This window comes from Eschrichtius robustus, chromosome 18 (assembly GCF_028021215.1).
Source record: "Eschrichtius robustus isolate mEscRob2 chromosome 18, mEscRob2.pri, whole genome shotgun sequence".
Lineage (NCBI taxonomy): Eukaryota > Metazoa > Chordata > Mammalia > Artiodactyla > Eschrichtiidae > Eschrichtius > Eschrichtius robustus.
In genome coordinates, this window is record NC_090841.1 from 44,725,721 (window position 1) to 44,736,214 (window position 10,494).

The 10,494-nt window shown below is 37.6% G+C and overlaps 1 pseudogene; it reads left to right on the forward strand.

Annotated features, from left to right (window-relative positions):
* The first annotated feature begins 731 nt into the window (after positions 1 to 731).
* LOC137751864 (NACHT, LRR and PYD domains-containing protein 12-like) lies at positions 732 to 8,215 on the forward strand (annotated as a pseudogene).
* Positions 8,216 to 10,494: the final 2,279 nt, after the last annotated feature.

The following is a 10,494-nucleotide window of genomic DNA, read 5'->3' on the forward strand; positions in this document are numbered from 1 at the left end:
ACATATTTGATCTCAGTTATCTATATATGAAAATAGCTAAAAGAAGAAAGTTCTTTGAGATAATTCTCAAATTTGCTATATTGCTTTACTTCTTGCTGCCTCTACAATAGACCCAAATATAGGTACCCTGAGCTTAAATGTCTTTGATTTGGGGATTTTACCACTAGCCTCAATCCTCTGAGTCACCTTATGCAGTTAAAAGTACTAGACCCTACACAATAGTAAGGTCATGCTTGTACTGAGGCATCTTAATCCATTCAGGTTTTAACCATGGGTAATAAAATACTAATTTTTTTTCATATTGCTAAATTTTAATAAATATTTATAGCTCAAGTCTTGTTTTTTTTTTCTTCTTTTTTTTCTGGAATAATGAGACAGTAAGGTAAAAAATAATTTCTTCTTATGAACCTACAGGACTTCAATTATCTTGTCTGTCTATTCTTAATTCTTCTTAATTCTGATAAGCTGGGGTTTCTATTGTTTTTTTGTTTTGTTTTGTTTTTCCTGAGCTCTTCTTTTTCTGGCAGTACCTTATCAAATACAACAAACAACAACAAATGTGTTCTATTAATAGTGTTTTCACACTTCTTGTCCCAGAGTTAAAATTTCACGAGATACGTGGTATTTTAGTATATTGCCAGGGACAGTTTTATTTTTTTCTGCTACTGTATAACATTTATCATTATTTTTCAGATTCCCATAATCATATCTTCTGTGCAAACTGAAGAACCATGCCCATGGACAACCTTCTTCAGGTACGAATATCTATTTCAATCAGGAGAGAGTCATTCTGTGATGATAATCAGCCTCAAAATCTCAGTGGCATATAGCAGCAAAGTTTTATTTCTTGGCCAATACTTATTAATGGTGCAGGGGTTGGATACTACTGTAAAAGTCCATCTTCTTGTCACCATGGCCAGCGATATCCCACATGGTATGACACTAACTAGCTTGGATCCCAGAACAAATTTAAAATGTAGAAAAGAAATAAATTCTTGTTGCTTCAAGGTATGGAGGTTTGGGAAATGTTTGTTAACATGTCATCAACTAGACTATTCTTACTTATTTTATACAGAGTAAATTTTGAAGTATCTAATTTTTCCTATAGCTGGAAAGGGAAAATATTTTGGTGTCCTTTCATATCGCTTTTCTGCCTCTCTTAATATTGGCAATATCATTTTAGTTTTCTATAAATGTTAAGACTTTGATACTACTATATTTTAAATCACCCCAGCTCCAATTAAAACAAATATTATCTATAATTGTTATTTCTCATAGGCAATAAGCTATATAACCACTTCCATCTTCAAGCACAGATAGAAACACATTCATAGGCAGAATTCCTAACCATACATTCTACACTGACAGCGCTAGTTATAGTATCACTATACATTTCTATTTTAACTCTATTTTCTTGGATTAATCTTTCATGGTTATGTAACTATAAAAATGTTTAAAGTAGGTCAGAGAGAATCATTACAATGCCTGTGTAGGCATAAGCTCAGTCTTACAGAGAGAAGAGCTGGGTCTTACCCCTTTGCTGGCTTGCTGGCCACTCTACTTTAGTCCAACAGTCTCCATGGATCACTCATGGAATAAAGAACCAGCTACTAGTGAAAAGCAATAGAATTATTAAAACCTTTATTAGATTTAACCTCAGGATCTTACCAGAAATTGAAAAAAATACTATAGAAATAAATAGCAAATAAATATTAGTTTTGAACTTCATTTTATTAAATTAACACTTTCTTCATTCTTAAAATAATCTTGTGTGATAAGGGTAAAAATATGTCCCAATTTAAATGTGTGTAAACAGAATCTGTAGAGTTTGAGTTTCCTGGTATCAAAATTTATAAAATATAAAGTAGGCACTGTGTCTCTTCTCCTCTGACTGCATGTCTTATCCCACATTCTTTTTCACTCCTATCATACCCAGCCTTTAAAAGAACCATTATTATTTATTGGTCATTTCAAATAGAAATATCCTGATCGTTGACCCCAATTTGGACAAACTTTAGTTGTAGAAATAGCTGCTATTCTTGCTTTCATTGGCTTTAATATGACTGCATTACTTCCTCCACCAGGGAATGTGATGTTAAAATGTATTTTTTATTAATACCGGCATTGACACCTTGTCTAAACATTGTGGGTAGTAGGATCTTCTCCTTGGATTAATGATACTTGATATACTAGAATAGATTCTACAAAATTTAACAGATAAACGTGCTTAAAAGAAAACAGTATTGTCCTCCACTTATGTTACACATACCCAATAAATAAAATGAAAGCAATAGAGAAGAGTAGTTGTATATTTTCATAAAATACACCTAAGTCAGAATTTATCAGAGAAACAGAAGCAATATGGGCTTATCTATATTATACATTAGTGAAATACAAAGATATATATAAAGTGATTTATTATATATAAATTATTATATATTAAATATAAAGAGATTTATTATAAGGAATTGGCTCATGTGATTGTGGGGACTAGGAAGTCTGAAATCTGTAGAGCAGACCGGCTAGGATCTCTAACAGGAGCTGAGGTTGCAATCCTGAGCAAAATTTTTCTAGGAAACTTGTTTTTGCCATTATGGCCTTCAACTGATTGGATGAGGCTCATCCACATTTTTTAGGGTAATTTCCTTTACTTATTGAACTGCTTGTCAATGTTAGAAACATCTACAAAATACCTTCACAGATATACCTAGACTAGTGTTTGATTAAATAATTAGAAAGAATATTAATTATTACTTTATTAACTTAATTATTAGAATAATTAAATAATTAGAATCTAGGGCCCATCTATGTTGATACATAAAATCAACCATCACACCAACTATTGTGAATTGCCTTCTATGTCACTTTACCTGCTCTAACAACATTTAATGGCTTATTTAGAGTTAGAAATTAGCAATTTGAATAATGGTATGAGAGGTAAGGAGCACCACACAGCCATTGTACACTGCTGCCCTGGAGTGGGCAGCAGGGATGGACAAATTCATGCTGGTCCAGAAGGTGATGTTGGACTGGACCAATGGGAGGCTCTTCCAAAACAAGTTTGATTGTCTTTTCTACATCGACTGAAGAGAGATGTACTAGAGCACATCACAGCAAAGCATGCAAGACCTTACCTCCAGTTGCCGGTCAGAGCCCAGCGTGCCCTACCGGGGGCTTGTCTGAGTTCCTGAGTGCCTCCTTTCCATCATAAATGGCTTTGAGGAGCTCAAGTCCTCTTTCTACAACCGCCAGGGACCCTGGTGCCTCTGCTGGCAGGAAAAACAGCTCACAGAGCTTCTCATTAACAGTCTGATTCAGAATAAGCTGCTGCCTTGGTTGTCTTTGCTCATCATTGCCAGGCCATGGCTTTGGAGAAGCTCCATCACTTGCTCCAGCATCCAAAGAATGTGGAGATCCTGGGCTTCTCTGACACAGAAAGGAAGAAGTACTTCTACACATATTTCCACAATGTTAAGCAGGCTGGTAAACCCTTCAATTTCGTGAAAAACAACAAGTCCCTTTTCACTCTATGATTTGTCTCCACCATATGTTGGGTCATTTGTACCTGGTTCAAGCAGCAATTAGAAAGTGGCAGGGGGGATTCTGAGACAGACATCCAGGACACCACAGCAGTTTACATGCTCTACCTCTGAGTCTGCCAGGGACCTCAATTTTCCAGCCCTTGCTCTTTGGTGGCATATGGTCTTGGGAATCAGAAAACCCCATTTGAGGAGCAGGACTTCCAGAAGCATGGCTTGATGGGATGGATATCTCTTCCTCCCTCAAGGTGATCATCTTCCATAAGGATATCAACTGTGCAGTGTTCTACAGCTTCATCCACTTGAGTTTCCAGGAGCTCTTTGAGGCCAGGTACTATATCCTGGATGTTGGGGAGAGTGAGTCCAGCCCAGAGCAGAATGTGAGGATGCTGTTGGCTGAGTAGGGTTTTCAGAAAAGAGCTTCTTGGTACTCCCCATGGGAATGAGGAAACAAGAAGCTACCTTGGGAAAAGTCTTTGCTAGAAGGTCTCCCCTGGCATCAAGGTCGAACTATTGGAGTGAGTCCAAAGCAAAGCTCAGAGTGAGAGCTCTACCTGCAGCAGGGTTTCTAGTAGCTCTTTAGCTGCTTTTATGAGATCCAGGAAGATGAATTTATCCAACAGGCCCTGAGCCACTTCCGAGTGGTCGTGGTCAGCAATATCACCACCAAGGTTTCCTCCTTTTTGTGTGATGAACTGCAGGAGCACCCCAGTGCTGCTCTGGTACAGGGCTGCCTACAGTGTGGATGAAGAAGAAGGGTGAGATGGACTTCTGGGTCCAGATGCTGTTGGCATAGTCAGCCAAGAGGAATGTTTTGCCAGACATCTACAATGAACAGCTTGCTGATGCTCTAAGCTCTAATCCAAATCTGATAGAGCTGGTTTTGTATTGCAATGCCCTGAGAAGCTGCGGGGTGAAGCTTCTCTGTCAAAGACTCAGACACCCCAAATGCAAACTTCAGAATTGGGGCTGAAGAGGTGCTGAGTTTCTAGCCCTGCCTATCAGGACCTCACAGCAGCTCTGATATCCAATAAGAATTTAATAAGGATGGACCTAAGGAGCAATGACTTGGGGTTGCCAGGCATGGAACTGCTCTGTGAGGGGCTCCAGCATCCCAAATGCATCCTGCAGATGATTCAGTTGAGGAAGTGTCCTCTGGAGGTTGTGGCTTGCCAAGACACTGCCTCCTTGCTCAGCACCAAATCCACTGGAGGATTTGGGTCTGAGGCTTTTCTGTTAAGCTTGAGCCACCCAGTCATTGGCTGAGGATCTTGCAGTTGAAGATTTGCCAAGTCACTGCTGCTGCCTGTGAAGACCTGACTTCCACCCTCAGTGTGAATCAGAGCCTGGCAGAGTAGGATCTAAACTTGAATGACCTGGGGAACCCAAGTGCTGCTGCTGTATGAGGGTTTCAGGCATCCAAGTAAACTCCAGACCCTCTGGTTAGGCATTTGCTGGCTCAGTTCTGCAGCCTTTGAGTGTCTCTCTGCTATGCCCTCGGCCAACCACCACCTCTGGGAGTTGGATCTGAGTTTGAATGACCTGGGGAACTGGGGCACATGTTTGCTGTGTGAGAGCCTGTGACACCCCACCTGTGGACTCCAGAAACTATGGCTGGATAGCTGTGGGCTCATAAGCAGAGACTTGAGGTTTCTCTTCTAGCTTGGGGGTTAACCAGACAATGACAGAGTTTATCTGACCGACAACATGCTGGGAAACACAGGTGTCAGGCTGCTATGATAGAGCCTGAGTCATCCCAGCTGCAAACTTCAAGTCCTCTGGTTATTTGGAACAAGCCTTAAGAAAATGACCCACGGAAGACTGGCAGCACTTCACCTAATAAAACCTTACTTAGACGTCAGCTGCCGAATGGTTCTATCTACTGCTTCTTCTCTTGAAGTAAGGAGGGAGGAAGATCATCCCAGGACCTGCTAATCAACATAATGGTAAGGCCTTTTATTTCCTCAGGAGACAAATTCATGCAGAATAAATCCTTTCTGCTTGGGGTTTATGTAATCATCATGTGACTGAGCTTGGAGTTTTAGTCTGAAGAATCTTGGCGCCATGAAGAGAATTTAGAGAAAGGTCCCAGATGATTCTAGAGCAGAAGCTCACAGCTGAGAGTGAATTTGCTCCACCAGGGGACACTTGGCAATGACAGGAGACATTGGGGTGGGGGAAGCTACTGGTATCTAGAGGGTAGAGGCCAGGAATCCTGCAAATATCCTAAAATGCACAAGGCAACTCCTACAGCAAAGTATTTGGCATACATGTCAATTGTGTCAAAGTCGAAAAACCCTATTCTCAAAGATTAACGGTGCAATAAAGATAGCAGAGAGTCTGGAACACTGGTGAATCTCAGAATGCTTGTTATGCCAACAGCCCCAATAACAAAACTTGCAATCTTGTTTTTCACTATGATTCTGACCCCTGTCTGGAGCCAACTGGACCATGGTTGGACACCTGCCATTGTTAGCCAACTATAGGCCAGCCAATAACTTATACCATGCTTTGGATGAAAACATGAATGGAATCAACCAGGATTTTACTATCGGGGACTTGAGCTAGGAAACTTCAGACAAACTAATGATTGTTGGGAAACTTCACAAGAATTCCATGAGCATGCCATGCTGAATCCATAGTGAAGATGTCTAGAAAGACCAAAATTTACTGGGAAGTGGAAGAAATTTATAGAGAAAAAAAATTTAGTGACCTTGTAACTTATGAAATGCTGAAAAGGAAGTAACTCAGATTCTGAAGACATCATTCCTGTGGATATCAATAAATGTTCCATGATTACTCACATCAAATAAATAAAGTATGTTGATATTGAAACATGTAAATTAGCTATTTGAGTAAGACATTTATTAGGTTCTTAAAACTTAGTATATATGTTTTTTTAGAAGAAACTGAACAGAATCTTCAAACTGCACACATCAAGAAATTTAATTAGCTACGAAGGTGAAAAGCGAGTTTTGTATTTATCATTTGTGTGACAGAAGTCACTGTTTTTTGTTTTTGTTTCTTTTTTTCACAGGGGAAGTAGATTTTCCTGTTACTGACAGTACAAGAGATTTTTCCATATTTCATTTATATTTTTCCCTTATCTTCATCTGATACATTTTAAAGTTATTTAATGTGCATCTATAACTTTTGTCCTTTCAAAGGTTTTAATAAAAGTGTGGTGACATATTCTGAGTGTTCAATTCCCTTATAATACACTGAATAATGATTGGTTCTAAGAAGCAATTTGGTTCAAAAAATGACCAACTATTCAACACTTATAGCACCTTTAAATTAGAAAATTTGCTAATTGGATTTGTGCTTTTCTAAATCTAAGTAAAATGTGTGAATCATTTCTTGCAAAATCACTTTATTATAATTATTTTGTCTTAGAAAAATGATGTAGGCAATGTACCTTGTGCACATTCTGAAAATTACATACTATCATATGAAGTACAAATAAAGCTGTATATTTTATGTACACTTACAATTTTGTAGATGATAGTAATGATTTGAAAATATTAACTTGACTTCAATTTTGGCAAATTCTAATTTTGGCAAACACTAAGTCTGGCAAATTATGCTAGTATTTCATCAGAACATTTCCTCCTTCATCCATAGTTATAGGATTATAGCCAAGCACAAGATAGAGAACATTCCTTAGCCTCTCTTGCACTGAGATGTGACATTGTGACTAAGTTCTCTCTTATAGAATGGGAACAGAAATGATGTATTTTTAACAGAGTGTATTTGACTCCTCCGCCCTCTCTTTTCCCCTCTCCTGAAAGAATGCAAACTATAGCAAAGCTTATGAATAAAGGAGACAAAGACGGGAGGATCTGAGTGTATTGAGAAGAGATACTTCCTGCCCTTGATCACCTTTCCTGTATTGTTAAATGAATGATAAATACAATTAAGGATGTTTGTGCCATACTTTTGTTATTTTTTTAGAGTATTTTAATGTAACCTAACTGATTTCCTATATTAATTTCCTGAGGCTGCTGTAACAAATTACCACAAATGGGGTTGTTTAACATGTCAGAAATATATTCTCTCACAATTCTGCAGACTAGAAGTCCAAAATCAGGTTTTAGCATACTACTTTCCCTCTGGAGGCTCTAGAGGAGATTTCTTCTTTGCCTTTTCCAGTTTCTGGTCTTGTGATGCATCACTCCAATTCTGCCTCCATCTTTAATGTGACCTTCTTTTCTTTTTCCCTATCTCACTTTCGTGTGCTTCTTTATAAGGATTCTTATCACTGAATTTAGGAGAATAATCTCACCTCAAGATCTTAATCTAATTACATCTGCAAAGTATGCTTTTTTCTAAATAATATTATTCAGATGTTCTTGGGGTTAGGATGTAGACATTCAATCTACCACAGTACCTTTAAGAAATGTTATGGGATTTTGTATTTTTTCCACTCTGTAGTAGTACTATCTATAATGTATTGTATAGATCATATAAACATTCAATAAAGAATGCTTAAGTCTTTAAGTGGAGCCTTTCACAATTTTGTGTATCAGTTACAAATGGGAGTTCACAGTTTCTAACTTAACTGACATTAAAGTAAGATTTATCTGTAATGAATGAAATTAGAAAAATAGCAAATAAAAAGAGTAAATAATTGAATTATAAGTCTGTTTTTTACTTTCTTTTCTTTCTAGGAATGAGAGATTTACATAAAAAGAGATTAAAATGCTAACAATTCCACTGCAGAAGTGGATCACTATAATATGATGTTAGAATGGAACTCTTTGTATCTCAGTTTCAGCTGAAGCATAAGCACAATAAGAACCAAGAATTCTCGAGACAGAAGATGAAAAATTTTTTAAAGGGGGGGAATCGCTAAAGAGGATTTAATTTGAAAAGAAGTCTTTGTGGCTTTCTCCAGGATAAGAACAGGAGATAGGAATGAAAGAATGCAATTTCTAATTCAATTATAATGAATAGGCTTCAACAGAGCAATTCAGAGCATGTGCTATGTGCTCTTGAAATTGAAGGCCAAGAAGGACTATTTCCTGACCCATGCTTGGGAAAGATCAAATTACCTGTAAGGTAGCAGGGTAAATGCCGCATCTGCCAAATAACTGTTCTTCCTTCTGGGAGTGATTAATAAGTGCATGAATCCCAGTGAGTTCTTGCAGTAGTGTCAGCCTGACCTCATTTTAGAACGGAGTCTGCCCAAGAGGGAAGTCTGACATAGTAAAGAATCCCAGCAGTAAGAGAGTTACTGAGGAATGAGCTGCAGAGGAAGCAGAGGCAAGGCCCACACAATCAGAAGGGTCTGGAGGGGTCAGACTCTGAAGAACCCACAAAAACATCCACAGGGCAAAGTCATTCTTAAACATCTGCCACATCTAGAGTGCACCAAGCTTCTTACAGCATTTCAAGTAGATTAAGAATTGCCTGTGTGTCAATCTAACTTCTCCTCCTCCTGCTCTGAGAAAGGGGATGGGAGCTGTGAATGAGAAAGAAAAGCAAATGTCCATGGCCCTTCCCAGGAAGGAGGTGGCAACCCTACAATAAGAAACAACTGGGAAATGAGGGTGGGGTGGGGGATTTACTGCAAATGAATACAGTTTTCTGTTAAAACACGTATTTATAACACAAGAATTTGTTCATGCACATTTGATAATCAGGTGAATAAAACCACAAAAATGGAAATCATGTTAGCTGTTAATTTTCTCTAAGCTACCAAGCAACACTAGATGTAGGGAAGTGGATACTTCCTAGTCCTTCTCTTGCTCTTTCACTGACTTCTCTGTAACCGTCCACTCCAACAGTGAGAAAATCTAGCTTCCACCTTCCACCATAAATTTACTTAGTTGTTTAAATCCAGTATGATGTATAGTCATTTCAGAATTGTTAATTCATACCCCCATGGAAAAAACCTTTCTCAACCAGATTGCAGTACTGGTGTGGAATTCCCTTTGCTTTCGTTTTTTTTATTTTCCACTCAATTCCAAAGTTAATTAAGTTGGCTCCTTTTTATCTCACCTTATTTGGTGAGATGGTTTCATACATTTATAAGGCAGTTAGGTTTTTCTTTTTGGTCACATTCTTTATTCCATTCTGGAATCCTCTGACTTCCTTAATTAAAAAAAAAACATACATGCATTAAAGTCCATTCTTTGTGCTTTAAAGTTCTGTAGATGGGTTAGGGTCATGTATATCCAGTTACAATATCATACAAAATATTTTAAAATAAAATTCCTTTTCACTGTCTTATAAATAGAATTCCTCTTTGCTTTACCTATTCAATATATTCCTTCCAACTCCTGGCAACCACTGATGTGTTTACTATCTCAGCAGTTTTTAATTTTTCCATAATGTCATATAAATGGAATCATACAGTATTCAGCCTTTCAGACTGATTTCTTTCACTTAGCAGTGAACATTTAAGATTAACCCATGTCCTTGTTTGGGCTCATTAAGTTAACCCTTTTTTAATTGCTGAGTAATACTGCACTATACATATGTACTCCTGTTTGGTTTTTGTTGTTGTTTTTTGTTTGTTTTTTTAATTTATTCACCTATTGAAGGGCATCTTGGTTTATTCCAACTAGTGATAATTATTATTAAAATTGCTATAAACTTTCAGATTTTTGTGTGGACATACATTTTCAAATCAGTTGGATAAATAGCTACAAGCATGATTGCTGGATCACAGGTTAAGACAAAATTTAGCCTTCTAAGAAACTGCCAAACTGTCTTCCAAAGTGGGCAAACAACTTTGCATTCCCAGTGAATGAGAGTTTCTGTTACTTCACATTCTTGTCAGAAACTAATATTGTCAGATTAAGGAAGTTATCAATTCTAGTTGGTCTATACTAGTATCTCATTGTTTTAATTTGGAATTTAATGACAAATGATATTGAGCATCTTTTCATATGCTTCTTTGTCATCTGTATATCTTTGACATCTTGGTGAGATTTTTTTTTCAGCTGAT